The sequence below is a fragment of the Bubalus kerabau genome, chromosome 1 (assembly GCF_029407905.1).
Source record: "Bubalus kerabau isolate K-KA32 ecotype Philippines breed swamp buffalo chromosome 1, PCC_UOA_SB_1v2, whole genome shotgun sequence".
Taxonomy (NCBI): Eukaryota; Metazoa; Chordata; class Mammalia; order Artiodactyla; family Bovidae; genus Bubalus; species Bubalus kerabau.
This window is the reverse complement of record NC_073624.1, coordinates 258,444,730-258,459,543: the sequence shown is the minus strand read 5'-3', so window position 1 is coordinate 258,459,543 and position 14,814 is coordinate 258,444,730. Positions and strand designations below refer to the sequence as shown.

The 14,814-nt window shown below is 39.7% G+C and overlaps 1 long non-coding RNA gene across 3 annotated transcripts in view; it reads right to left on the bottom strand.

The window, feature by feature from the left end:
• Nucleotides 1–3,563: 3,563 nt before the first annotated feature.
• Nucleotides 3,564–14,814, bottom strand: part of LOC129639084 (uncharacterized) — a 436,428-nt gene continuing 425,177 nt past the window's right edge. For all 3 annotated transcript variants that reach the window (XR_008708190.1, XR_008708227.1, XR_008708228.1), the window contains one exon: nt 3,564–3,641. This is a non-coding gene — a long non-coding RNA (uncharacterized LOC129639084). The remainder of the gene's footprint in view (nt 3,642–14,814) is intronic.

Sequence of the window (14,814 nt, the reverse complement as noted above, 5' to 3'; positions counted from 1 at the left end):
TTAGTTCTGAGAAACTGGTTTGGTTTGGTTTGGTGCAAATGGAGTTTAATGGATGATAAATAAACCTATTTAGCTAGAAGAACAGATAGCAAAATAAATTAATACATTCAGAGACTGAGTGATAAAAACTCTTTCTTCCTTGATAGTATATTTTTTCCCAAAGAATCTAAGAATATTGATAATGATCATATTTACTTGGAAACCCTTCATCTGGATGGTAGGAACTCGGCCTGAATTAAGTATACATCATTTATGTCTCATAATTTTAGCCAAGTTAATATTTTCATATATTTCATATATCTCATTCTTTGTTGGCATAAAACAAAAAAAAACAGAAAAGGAATAAGTAAAATATAAAGTATATTTATCATAAGCTGATATAGGAAAATTTGCTATTTGGATTTTTTAAGAAACCTACAGATGTATCAGTATCAAATTCAAAAATAATATAGTCTTGAAACTTACTAAAGGACACATAATTCATTTGGTCTAATAAGCTAGGGATGAAAACAGCTAGGAAAGGCCCCCATGTTCTCTAAGTTTTAACATTAAAAAATAAATGTTTTAACCTGGCTCCAGAATTTTCCCTACCTGATAAATTAGCACAATGTATAATATGGATAAAAACTGAGACCTAAGTATTTCAATTTAACTACAAATAACTAAGGGCTGCAGACATGCTTACTGTCACACTATATATTTAAACCACACACTCCAGTTCCTATATGACCAACTAACAACAGACTCATCAACTCATATATTCTGTTAAGTTGGCCAAAAGTGAATTCTTCTTCCTTACAGAAACAACTTCTACTCTTGTCCTTATTTTATTACTATTATCACCTCTCTCCTATTTTCCTGGACTAGAATTACCCAAGTCATATTTTATTCCAAATTCTTTTTCATTTACCTTTTTCATCAACACAGTAATACACAAAAGTTTATCCTTTTTTTTTTTTTTTTTTGCACACTCTGCAAAATCTGTTTCCTCCTTTCATTCCAACTTTCATTGCTTTAGTTGCAGTTCAGTTCAATTCAGTCACTCCGTCATGTCCAACTCTTTGTGACCCCATGAACTGCAGCACGCGAGTCCTCCCTGTCCATCACCAACTCCCAGAGTCCACCCAAACTCATATCCATTGAGTCGGTGATGCCATCCAACCATCTCATCCTCTGTCATCCCCTTCTTCTCCTGCCCTCAATCTTTCCCAGCATCAGGGTCTTCTCAAATGAGTCAGCTCTTCGCATCAGGTGGCCAAAGTATTGGAGTTTCAGCTTCAACATCAGTCCTTCCAATGAACATCCAGGACTGATCTCCTTAGGATGGACTGGTTGGATCTCCTTGCAGTTCAAGGGACTCTCAAGAGTCTTCTCCAACACCACAGTTCAAAAGCATCAATTCTTCAGCATTCAGTTTTCTTTATAGTCCAACTCTCACATCCATAGCATCCTAAAATTTCACCCTTGAACTCTCACCTAGTTTCCAAACTTCTGTCTTTGCCTGTAACATCTTTTTCTTTAAAGACATTTCTGTACCTTATTGCCAAATTAATTTTCCTTCAATATCATTTTCATCACAGCAGTTGCATGTTTGATAACTTGGGAGACCTTCAACCCATGAACCTCGTGTGCCCTAACTGTGTGACACTGGATGTATAGTGTAGTATTCCTCTCTGGTCTCTGTTTCAAGTGTGAAGCAGAGCTTTCTGATCCTCCCACTGTCTACAGAAGAAGTTCTTAACCTTGGTTGTACAGAAAAGTCACATGTTATATTGTTATTTTCCATTTGTTATACATTCTTCATCCTCTCTACCATGTTCTGGCCCGGGGAGGATAACCCCACACAGTGCACCACCTGGATTCCCTTGCCCACTGGGTTTAGCCAATGGGAGGCCCTGATAGAAGATAGGTAGACAGAGGAGAGAGATCAGAGTATTTTTTCCTAAGTCTTTTTCTTTTTGGGAATCACTTCTCTAGCAATAGCTTTGTCCTTACAGTTCTGGCTTAGAAGCTAAATGGATTCCAGATGTTACTAATTTCTGGCCACCTTTTCCTTTTGTCATATTAATCTTGCTCACACTTTTATAAGTTATCCCTTCAATAAAGCCTTTTCCTTTGAATCATTTTTTTGGAACCCTAATCAATGTATGTGAAGAGATTTTCTTTTTTAAATACAATGCTCAGACTTTACTCCAGGCCAGTAAAATCATAAGTCTTGTGTGTGGGTCTAGGTAGAAGTCTTTATAAAAGCTCTTCCTTGTAGGTTATAAAGAAAGTGAAAGTCACTCGGTCATGTCTGACTCTTTGCATCTATGGAATTCTCCAGGCCAGAATACTGGACTGGGTAGCCTTTCCTTTTTCCAGGGGATCTTCCCAACCCAATGATCAAACTCAGGTCTACTGCATTGCAGGTGGATTCTTTACCAGCTGAGCCGCCAGGGAAAGTTCAAACATATTATATCCCACTCAAGGCTATGGATAATTTTATACCAACTAATCTTTTCAGCCAAGCAGATATTACAGGAAAATAAAAATCTCCCACCATAAAATATGGCTAGGTGATAATATTGCCAATAGGCTAATTTAAAGAAACATCAGCAAAAATCATAAACAAATACAAAACACATTGGACCAGCTTCTTACATGCTGAAAAGAAATGTTTCCCAAATGGAGCAATAACCAGAGTCAGGAGGAATAACTGCAACAAAAACTAGAAAGAGGAGACTAGAGTTAATGAAATATATTAAGTAGGGGAGATCTTTCAAGGTATCATATTCTTATGGATCTCATACCCTTGAAATGCAAAGTCTCAAAACATTATTTTCACAATATTTTAGTCAAGTATGTATCTCTTTTCATTTGCTCAGTTATTACTAAGTCTCACATATGACCTGTATATTCTTTCACTTGCCTTGATTACCATTGGTTCACATGCTAACAAGCAGAGAAATGGACCAATGAGTTCGTAGTCAGGGTGAAAATTAAAGATACTTCTTCAATTACACAGGAACCGGTGATGTTTGGGGTGAACACGTGGTAGTTAGTGCCTTCGGTTATTTACAGATCTAGGATTCTGGGATGCTTTTAAGTCATGATTGTCTGACAGATAACTTCTTCCCTTGTGTCTGTCATAAAGGCCTGTTTCAACTCCTCTGATCTCAGCTGGGTGGCCACTGTTAACTGCTGTTGGGAAGCGGTTTCAAATCAGCAGGTCAACCCAATCTTTTGAAGATAGAGCCATTTATTCAATAGTTAAGAGTTCCAACCACAAGCAACCAGAGCAGCATAAATTTGATGTCTGGAGCTGGTCATTAAAACGGGGTTTTACTGGATGTGGTCTTTAGTTGAGTCAGTAACATCACAGATAAAATGAAATGATAAATGTGCATTCGTGGCAGTTGTATAATTTATTTACCCCAGATCTATATACAGAATAGCTGCTTGAGGATTCAATGTTTGATTGCAATTTGTTCTGGCACCATTGTCTCTGTGTTTGGTTTAGGGCAGAGCAGAGAATATGATGGTGAAGACAGCTATGAGTAATTTACCTGGAGTCCAGCAACTAATATCACCATCGGTTTTTATTGTTCACAGACATAACAGATCTTGGATGAAGAATGCAGTGACTTTAATTTCAGTGCCTAAAAGAAGAGGCAAATGGATGCCAGTTTTAGTTATAGTATTTTGCCAGAAGAACTAAATTATTTCAGTTAGTGAGATATTTTGGGGGGAGGTCAGCTCTTCCATAAAGAAAAACAAGGTGGTAATATTTGATTACCTGAAATTTTTAACCTTTAGCCAGTTTGGCCAAGTGTAAAAATGTAAAACACTTCCCAGGAAAAGAATAATTTTTTTCTGTTTCTGTTAAAAATATTTTTTGAAGTATAGTTGATTTATAACTTTGTCTTAATTTCTGCTATACAGCAAAGTGATTCGGTTATATATATGGGAAAAAAAGTTTCATTTATAGAGAATTTTCCTCCAACATGAAACTTGTAGCTTCCTATTTATCAGGATGTATTAAGTTGCCATTAGTAGCCAACAGTGAATCAGGTGGTGACTTTGAGCTGTCTAAAATACTCTATAAAGCCTTTCATCCCTCTGGCTGTAGTCAGATGTGAAAAAGCTGTTCTCTCTTCAGTTCCAAGGCCCAAACTATTTAGTGTTTAAGCAAGGTTGTGTTCTGTAGAAGATATTTCTTCATGCTAGACTTACTGTTCATTACACAGGAAGATTATAAAACCATGTAAATGAGCAGTGAAAGGGGGAAAAAAGCCTTTCTCAGTCAGTCAGAATGTGTGTTTATACTATAATCAAGACACTTGAGCCGCTTTAGAATGATACAAAATCTCAGCAGGTATTGTGGGTCTTGGAAAGGATTGTGTGACTATGTCATTAGAAAACCATATATATTTTTTTTTTCAGTCTTTGAATTCTTCAACAACCAAAAAAAAAAAAAAAAAAAGACTTTTGGCAGAGAAAAGAATAGTATGTCTTCTAAACACTAAAAAATTCTCTCAGAGGCCTTTCCAAGATGTTTTGGATGGCTCTCTGCCTCTCACTCTCTGGCAGCCTGCTCCTCCATCAGTGTTTGCAGAAGGTCAATAAAGCCCGTGCAGGCGGGCACCGTGGAGTGCATGTGTGAGAAAGTCTGCTGTTGTTGCGGTAAATGCAGTGTCCGCAGATTCATTAGGAATGCATTTGTTCCTGGAAGTGCTAGCTATTCCGGTAACTGGCTGCCGCCAATGTTTTTAACCATATTCTCCACTTTTATGCAGACGTTACAGGGCACAAAACCAGTCTTCTGTTCTCACTGCCTGCATCAATTTGTAGTTTGTTACTTGATCGGCTCGTTTTACCTTTCGTCTGGTGTAAAGGGCAGTCTGGGACACTGGAGTTATGTCTGGGGCCTTCTTATTAGACTTTATGATGAAAAGGGGCTCTCGAGGGCAAGGAAAACTCTGAATCTACTTATTTGGCTCTGCAGAAAATAACGGGCGTAAAGAAGAGCTGAAACATTGTAGTCGGTGTGAAAATTGGAGGAAAATAACTTCTACCTTCCAGATTTTCTCATACATAACAATAAGAAAAGATTATATTTTGTGACTTCACTAATATGTTAATAATTTTTTTTTATGAAGAATTCTTTGGAGAACAGACTTGTGATTGTCAAGGGGGGAGGGGAAGTGGGGAAGGGAGTGGATAGGGAGTTTGGGATTTGCAAATACAAACTATATTATATATATATGTGTATCTGAATCACTTTGCTGTACACCAGAAACTGACACAACATTATAAATCAATTATACTTCCATGAAATAAAATGTTGATAAAAGAATTCTTTCTTTCTCTCTGTGAGAAAATGAAAAAAAACAAAACACCTCTGTTCTTGCTAAGCGACGCTTTTGCAAGCTAGCCCTTCTGAATGCAATTCTCACACTGCATGGAATCTATAAGGAGAAATCAGAAAAGGCAAAATGTGGAATAAACACCAAGACCAACACTGCCACTTTTAACCTGATCTGACCACCAAGATGAAAGGAGAAAACACGAAATAAAAACGTTTTCTCCTCTCGCAAGACAGCTCTGGTCTGGTTTTATTGAAGTAATGTCCCCGTAAGGGGGTGAGAACATTGAACTTCCTGTGATAACAGTATCTGACACAACATGGCCGCAGCTGACTTGTAACCATCGTGTTAGAACGCGAGAGAAGTGTGAGGCCCTTCCATCACGAATGAAACACATCTGTCCAGGAAATACACTTCGCTGTGCCAAAATGCTTTTAGTGTATCTGGCCCCTGAGTGCCCTCTCAAGCTACAATTCCCTGTCAGCAAGTACCTTGTAATTCCTTTCCTTTTATGTTGATGAAAGTCTTGATCTATTATGCCAATAATGCATACTTTCCACAGTCTCCCAGAAACTGTTACTCAGCCCTGGGCATGGGAGATCGTGCTCTGCTACTCAGACAACCAGCCTCAGAGAACAGCATCAGCCCTTACAGAAAAGCAGTAGCAAGACGGTCAGCCTTTCTAGCATGGCTCAAGTTCCACTTCAGGAACAAAAAGGCCAACGGTGAGATGAGATGCTGTAGAAGATAAGGCCTCTTGTTTAGAGGGAGCCAAGAAGAGTAAGTCAAGAAAGGATTTAACTTGCTTCATTCTCCAACCCAGTGGGTTCTGACTATATCCAGTGAGCTCAGGTTAGGGTGAATCAGAGCTGGAAATCCCCCCGGGGTTTCACGTCCATTAGCAGTAGAAACAGAGGCTCAAAATGAAGCCTGGATAACCCCTACCCCCATTCTTGAGAAAAATCATAGGAGCCCAGGTTGTCTCTCTGTTCTAACTTATTCAGGCATTCAGAAGTCATGGCGTTCACACTCCTTCAGAAGACCAAACTGAATTCTTCAGTTCAGGAGTCTGGGGCTTAGCACAATCAGAAAAGACTCATGGGCAAGGACCCAAGTGAGAGGAGTTCTAAGCTGCACTGATGTTTTACCCAGGCCTAGCAACCCACTCCTGGAGAAGACAATGGCAACCCACTCCAGTACTCTTGCCTGGGAAATCCCATGGACGGAGGAGCCTGGTAGGCTACAGTCCATGGGGTCGCGAAGAGTCGGACACAACTGAGCAACCTCACTTTCACTTTTCACTTTCATACATTGGAGAAGGAAATGGCAACCCACTCCAGTGTTCTTGCCTGAAGAATCCCAGAGACGGGGGAGCCTGGTGGGCTGCCGTCTATGGGGTCTCACAGAGTCGGACACGACTGAAGCAACTTGGCGGCTGCAGCAGTGGTCAAAGAGGTGAGGAAACCGATTCAGAGAGGTCGAACGACTTGCCGCAGGCTAGAGGACTAGTAGGTGGCAGAGCAGTGATTCAAGCCAGGCAGCCTGGCTCCGAGTCCAGGCCCCTAATCACTGCACTCTCACATTCCAGGATCATTAAACACGAACAGAAACAGTGCTGGGTAAATGACTACTGAGGTCACAGTACACGCTGATGATAAAAGCAAGAAGACAATCCATCCACTTCTGAACCCCTGACCACTTGTGGTTAGGCCTCTGAAACACAGCCAAAAGAGAGCTGAGAAATGTCCGTCAGCTCTTCCACAGCCCAAGCTACCCTGGACAAAATCCAGCCCTTTGAATGTGGCTTTTTTTAGGTTAATTATTTAATCTTTTGTTCCTGAAGTGTTCAATGAAAACAAAACAAAGTCTCACATTCCAAATTCCCTCACTTCGTATCTCAGATCCTACATTTTATATCCAGAACTCAAAAGGAAGATGGCATTTTTGAAAGCAGCACTAGTCTCATCAGCGTTTTTCTTTTCTGATAAGATGACACAGGGTAAAAATCTGCTTTATTATATAAGTCCTCAACAGTTGCAGAAGTTTCAAGAATAGTTCTCAGTGGATGTTTCTCAATGAATAAAACAGGATTTGCAACAGACCTTTTAGCCTCCATACCCCAGGTATGGTGAGAGGAGGATAATAAATCCCATGGCAGAGGTATAATTCAGACTTCCAGCTCCATATTCATATGATTCTTTAATATTTATTGACAAGCACTATTTGTTGGAGGCCCAAGTCAGCCAAACATTTAAAATCATTTCCCTCAGTAGAAACTCTGGTCTGTAAAAATAACTTGGCAAATAATTTGTAAGTGATGTTCTTAAGTGATCAGCATGCCATCTAAGGCAATGTTGAAGTTGGGTAAGCTATTTTAAAGAAGGAGCACACAAAAGTTTCCGATACAATTTATTATGTGACAAAGTCGTAGGTGGGGAAAAAAATCCTTAATATTCTTCTCCAGGTAGATATAACTGATAGAAAAGCACTCCATTTAAAACATGTCATTGCAAGAGTGACTTAATTATCCTTTTCGGCTTCTGAATCATGTGTTCAAGCTTTGTAACCTTTCCATTAAAAAAAGCAAAAAACAAAAAACAAAAAACCTGCCACTTACATAGTAGTTTAGGGGCTGTTTTCAATAGGAAAAGAAAAGGAAGCCAACTGAAGAATTAAGTAACCATAAAGTAAGGTGTGGCCCATTTTCTCTTTGATGTGACTCTAATTATTTTACCTATTTAATTCAAATATGTTTAAATATATATGTAATGAAACATGCAGTTACATAAACTGTAGTCATACAGATTGACTCCTAACCAGGGTACCACTTCAGGCACTGTGGGCTGAATAAGACAGAGTCCCAGACCTTTAGTCCCAGAAATTTACAGCTTTGAGGGAAGAATAAGAGAAGTATAAGAATACCTCTTATAAAAGGAGTTGTTGATAATTAACAGTGGATACTGTCAACAATACAACAATCAAAAATGTCAACAATATATTTAAAGAATTCAAATGAATTCAAACATCAGAATGTTTCAGGGAGAGAATGCATCTGAGAGGGGCTTTGAGTGATGGATGGGTAGCTCAAAATAGGCTTGGAAAGAGGTCCTAGAAAGTAGAAAAATGGGCCAAGGCTTGTACATTAGAAATAAGCAATCCAAAAGTCAAAAACTGATGTCAAACATGGTTTCAATAGGAAAAACAGTAGAGAGACAAACTGAACAGAGGTATAGAGCCTTTGAAGCACTATAAGATGAGAAAAGTGGATTTAAACATCAAAATGAAGAGTTACTCTGGATTTCATCTCTTATCTTAAAAAAAAAATCTCGAGGAGTGTCATTGGAGTTACCTTTTTGGCGAGTATGTCCAGCAGTGATTTGCAAGATGGATAAACTAGAAGAAAGACTAGACAGACAGACAGCAAAGCCTAATCAGAAGCACATACACATGTGTTAAACTAGGGTAACATGATGAGCCCTCAGGGTCTAGAAAGGCAACAGGAGGAATGTGACAAGAGAGGATCTGTGATTCACTGTTGAGGAGGAACTTAGAGAATCTGTCATCTGATTAGATTTTCAACCTGAGTTAAGGACTATGAATTCTTAAAATGTTTTTAAGCCTTGAAGAGTACAAGGAACATCCCAGGGAGAAATAGTGATGTAAAACGAGATGGTCCTAATATTAAGCATCCATTTATTAGAGGCTGCAGGCAGTTTAGCATGTGTAAGGCTGTTAAAAGACCTCTCAAACCCTACTCCCACCCCAGCTTAGTCACCAAAGTAGACTCGCAACTTGAAATCACCAGAGCAGATGCATTTTCCATGATCAGGACTATTACTAAAAATATCCTCCAGGTCTTTTTGTTCCAGATGAAAGTGCTAGCACTTGGGTAACTTTGAGCTTTCAAGTTGAAGGCACTACTATTGTTACTTACATGTGTTCTACTTTGAGAGTGTTACTTCCTGTGGTGTGAGTGTTCCCCTGATAAAAAGAGCACCTTAATGCAGTCCCTCACTGAGACTGGGGGGAAAAGTCTTATAGACAAGACTGACAAAGCTCATGGCTTTCCAAGCTAAGGTCAGCGAGTGTGTGTGTTTTCTTGTGCTGCTCTTGCTCTTTCTAAAACTCTCAATAGAGCAGACCCCTACGGTCACTTACAGCTGCCACTTCTGAGTGATTGACAGCCGTGCCATTCAGTCTGTACTCTGATTCCAGTTCAGTGCAACACCCATGGTAGTGATCTGGTATCCCACAGACTTGGACTCTAATTATATTTTAGATTCTGGTCACAAACTCATTTAACCCAGGATGGGTTAATTTCTACTTTAGAAACCTAGGCTTCATCAATCCTGTTACATACAAGGTTGTCTAGTTGAGTGAACTTCAATTTTTGGCAACTACCAAAATGGACATTCAGAAGTAAAGCTACATCCGAGTCTCTCATCCCTCTTGTCGTCATCCTAATTATTAATGTTACATTTCCCAACTCATCACACTGGTAATAGGTTTGATGATTCAGATGACTGGTTCACAAATATTCTTGGGTACTTGTTGTGTTCCAAGCCAGATCTGAGGCTCACCAGAAATATGAAGAAAAGTTTTATCTTTAAGTTGTTTATTGCCTAGGCAGAGAAACAAACAACAACAACAAAGACACTTTTTTGAGAATTCTTTTGTCCAAAAATTTGAGAAGCTATCTTATCCACTGTGTTCAATGAAGTCTTAAGACAATACAGGTTACCTTATAGTATAAACTCATGGATGAACTTTCTAAATATTATTTATCTGAGTATTTTTGATAACCTTTAGCCAGACTTCTAATGTTTCCTGTATTTGCTGTCAGAAATCCTCATAAAAATGAAAGGCTGCTTCCTGGACAGTTGTTTCTGGAGTTCTCATGTTCCCATTTATATACAGGGGACTAGGTGGACACAGAAGTATGGGGTAAAGTTGATTAGATATCATGTGCCTAAAGAAGATATTCTGCTTTGGGGCATGGGCTGAATTAATAGGGTGGTCACAGTCACTTATTATTTGATTATAAGAGTAGAGAATGCCTTCTGGAAAAAAAAAATTCCTGTTCACAATTGAAACTGTTAAGACAAGGATGCAAAATGATTTAGGCAAAGGAATGGTCCCTATGTCCTCTGTGAGATCAAAAATAAAATGGACCTAGACCTCTGTCTTAACAAACAATCTGCCTTCTAGACCTTGTTCCTCTGGGATTTTTGTCCACATCTAGGAACTCTGAAGTTATTGTACTCATTTTATCATTAATCATTTATCTATAATTAATAACATCTAATTAATGGGTTTAGCTTAGGTAATTATAAAGTACTAATTTTTTCCTGACTGTTTTACAAGGAATTAGAGCTGAGGCTATTACATATTCTGGGAGTACAATCCGGAAGTGACTTTATTGTTCTCTAACCGCTGCCTTTTAATATACCACGACAGACCTACTTTCTGTGCTCTTTGATAACATCTTGGGCATAACCTAGATTTCCATTACTTGCAATTATAGGAACACCCCCATTATGGTGATAGATAGACAGATAGATAGATAGATTGATTTGGGACTTTTAAAAGTCTGCCTCTACTAAATAAAGACATCAATGTCATATGCAATTCATGGTTCTTTTCTTCGACCCCTTAAGCACTGGATTTCCGGCAAAGATAACGAAGGTCAGGGCTCTGAACTTTCAGGGGCCTCATACAAAACTGTAAATATGTATTCAGACTCAGTAAAGATGGTTCCCTGAATTATATAAGATCCTACAAACCTAGATCCCCCTATCCTGGCAGTATATACCTCAAGGACGCACAGGAAGAAGTAGCGGGGCTAGTCTATTCTTCCACTGTCCTCTTCCCCCTCACTTGGTGCTACCCCCCCATCCCCTCCAGTGTTAGCACAGAAGAGGAGGCTTGCAAGAAAGAAGCACTTCATACCACTGGTTTCCTCTTGGCTGTAGATTAGCTCTCTGGGATAAGCATATAACATGGGTTCTTGGGGCAGACTTACCTGACACAGGTAATGCTCTCTACATGACCTCAGAAGACTTCTTTAAATCACCTCTCCTCTAGTTCCCGAGCGCTGAGGTCCCTACTACAGCTTCTTTTGCACAAATGTCAAGCCAGCCTCCTGGCTGGGGTACTTTTAGATAGCTCAGGTCTGATCACCTGTTGTGACATCTATGTGGCTCACAAAAATCCTTCAGAGTCTTGCCTAACAGCAATGGTATAGGATGTGAGACTACCCCCCTCCCTTTCCTTCTCATCTCTCCAATTGCCTCTTTATCTGTTCAGGCAGTATCAAGGGGCAGATCAGAGAGTCAACTGCATACACAAATATCCAACCAATAAATAAAATGTCAGTCTCTGTAAAAAGCAACACCCCCACCCCAACCTCTAAGAGTGATTTCTTTGGGGCCTCTTTCACGTGGCTGAGGAGACGGTATGCAGTTTTCCCCTGGCTGTAGTCATCTGCTTTCTCACAAACTCTACTATTTCAACCTCTTTGCTTGAATTTTTAGTCTTATCATTATAAAGCTTGGTTGGAGTCATGGAGGTGAATATGAAAGACAAATCTGACTATTTCTGAGGGAGTCTTGGACTTCCCAGGTGGCTCAATTGTAAATAGTCCCCCTGCCAAGTAGGAGACACAGGTTCCGTCCCTGGGTTGGGAAGATCCCCTGGAGAAGAAAATGGTAACCCACTGCAGTATTCGTGCCTGGAAAATTCCATGGACAGAGGAGCCTGGCAGGCTACAGTCCCTGGGATTGCAAAGAGTCAGACCGGACTGAGCAACTAAAAACCAGCAGCAGCAGCAGAGGGAGCACTGACTACTTGTTTTATTCTTTAGACTACAGTGTTATTTATCATTTATCAGCCTTGAAGCTTTAACTAAAATGAGATAACAGGAACAGTCTCACTCAAGAACTCATTATAGAAGTTTTTCTTATATAAAAATTTTATTAAAAAGTATGTTGTTGTTTAGTCATTAAATCATGTCTGACTCTTTGTGAGAGCATGGGTTGCAGTATGCCAGGCTTCCCTGTCCTTCATTATCTTCCAAAGTTTGCTCAAACTCATGTCTGTTGAGTCAGTGATGCCATCCAACCATCTCATCCTCTGTCGTTCCCTTCTCCTCCCACCTTCAATCCTTCCCAGCATCAGGGTCTTTTCCAATGAGTTGGTTCTTCACATAAAGCAGCCAAAGTACTGGAGCTTCAGCTTCAGCATCAGTCCTTCCAATGAATATTCAGGGTTCATTTCCTTTAGGATTGACTGGTTTGATCTCCTTCCTGTCCAAGGGACTCTCAAGAGTCTTCTCCAACACCACAATGTAAAAGCATTAATTCTTCTGTGCTCAGCCTTCTTTCTGGTCCAACTCTCACATCCATATAGGACTACTGGAAAAACCATAGCTTCGACTACACATAGAGACCTTTTGATGGCAAAGTGATGTCTCTGCTTTTGAATATGCTGTCTAGGTTTGTCGTAGCTTTCCTTCAAAGGAGAAAGTATCTTTTAATTTCATGGCTGCTGTCACAGTCATCAGTGATTTTGGAGCCCAAGAAAATAAAATCTGTCACTGCTTCTACATTTTCCCTTTCTATTTGCCATGAAGTGATGGGACTGGTTGCCATGATCTTATTTTTTTAATGCTGAGTTTTAAGCCAGCTTTCTCACTCTTGTTTTTCACCCTCATCAAGAAGCTCTTCAGTTCCTCTTCTCTTTCTGCCATTAGAGTGGTAGTATCTAAATATTTGAGGCTGTTGATATTTCTCCTGGCAATCTTGATTCCAGTGTGTGATTCATCCAGCCCGACATTTTGTGTAATGTACTCTGCATATATGTTAAATAAGCAGGATGACAAAATACAGCTTTGTTGTATTCCTTTCCCAATTTTGAACAAATCAGTTGTTCTGTTTCTGGTTCTGCCACCTCCTGACCTGCGTACAGGTTTTGTAGGAGGCAAGTAAGGTGGTCTGGTATTCTCATCTCTTTAAGAATTTTCCATAGTTTGTTGTGATCCACACAGTCAAAGGCTTTAGTGTAGTCAATGAAGCAGAAGTAGGTGTTTTTCTGGAATTCTCTTTCTTTCTCCATGACCTAATGAATATTGGCAATTTGATCTCTGGTTCCTCTACATTTTCTAAATCAGCTTACACATCTGTAAATTCTCAGTTCATATACTGCTGAAGCCTAGCTTGAAGGATTTTGAGCATAACCTTGCTAGCATGAAAAATGAGTGCAATAGTCCAATAGTTTGAACATTCTTTGGCACTGAATTTCTTTGGGATTGTAATGAAAACTGACATTTTCCAATCCTGTGGCCACTGCTGAGTTTTTCAAATTTGCTGACATATTGAGTGCAGCACTTTAACAGCATCATCTTTTAGGATTCTGAATAGCTCAGCTGAAGTTCCATCACCTTCACTAGCTTTGTTCGTAGTAATGCTTTCTAAGGGCCACCTGACTTTATATGCCAGGATGTCCAGCTCTAGGTGACTGACCACATCATCTCAGTTATCCAGGTCATTAAGACCTTTTTTGTATAGTTCTTCTGTGTATTCTTGCCATGTCCTCTTAGTCTCTCCTGCCTCTGTTATTGTGTCCATCCTTGCATGAAACATTCCCTTTTATCTCCACTTTTCTTGAAGAGATCTCTAGTCTTTCCCACTCTTGTTTTCCTCTACTTCTTTGCACTGTTCGTTGAAGAAGGACTTCTTTTCTCTCCTTGCTATTCTTTGAAACTCTGCATTCAGTTGGATATATCTTTCCCTTTCTCCCTTGCTTTTCACTTCTCTTCTTTCCTCAGCTATTTGTGAGACCTCATCAGACAACCACTTTGCCTTCCTGCATTTCTTTTTCTTTGGGATGGTTTTTGTCCCAATGTTACAAACCTCATTCCATAGTTCTTCAGGCACTCTGTCTACCAGATATAATCCCTTGAATCTATTCCCACCTCCACTGTACAATCATAAGGGATTTGATTTAGGTCATACCTGTATGGCCCAGTGGTTTTCCCTACTTTCTTCAATTTAAGCCTGAATTTTGCAATAAGGAGCTGATGATCTGAGCCACAGTCAGTTCCAGGTTTTGTTTTTGCTGACAGCATAGAGCTTCTCCATCTTTGGCTGCAAAGAATATAATCAATCTGATTTCGGTATTGACCATTTGGTGATGTCCATATGGTTTTTTTTTTTTAAGGTTTATATTTAAAAGTGTATAAACCTTAAAAAAAAACATATGGCAGAATGGGGCTCAGCTGGCAGCACTCATGAGGACACACTCAGCCACAGACTGATTAACCTTCCATTGACACCAATGCCTTCACCGAACCCAACACTCTAAGTAACATACACTGTCTGTCCACATGGCTCATCCCATCTCCTGCCATCTCTTTCTGGTCTCATCTCCTGCCACCAGACTACAAAAGTCTAGAATATGGGACTCTGTG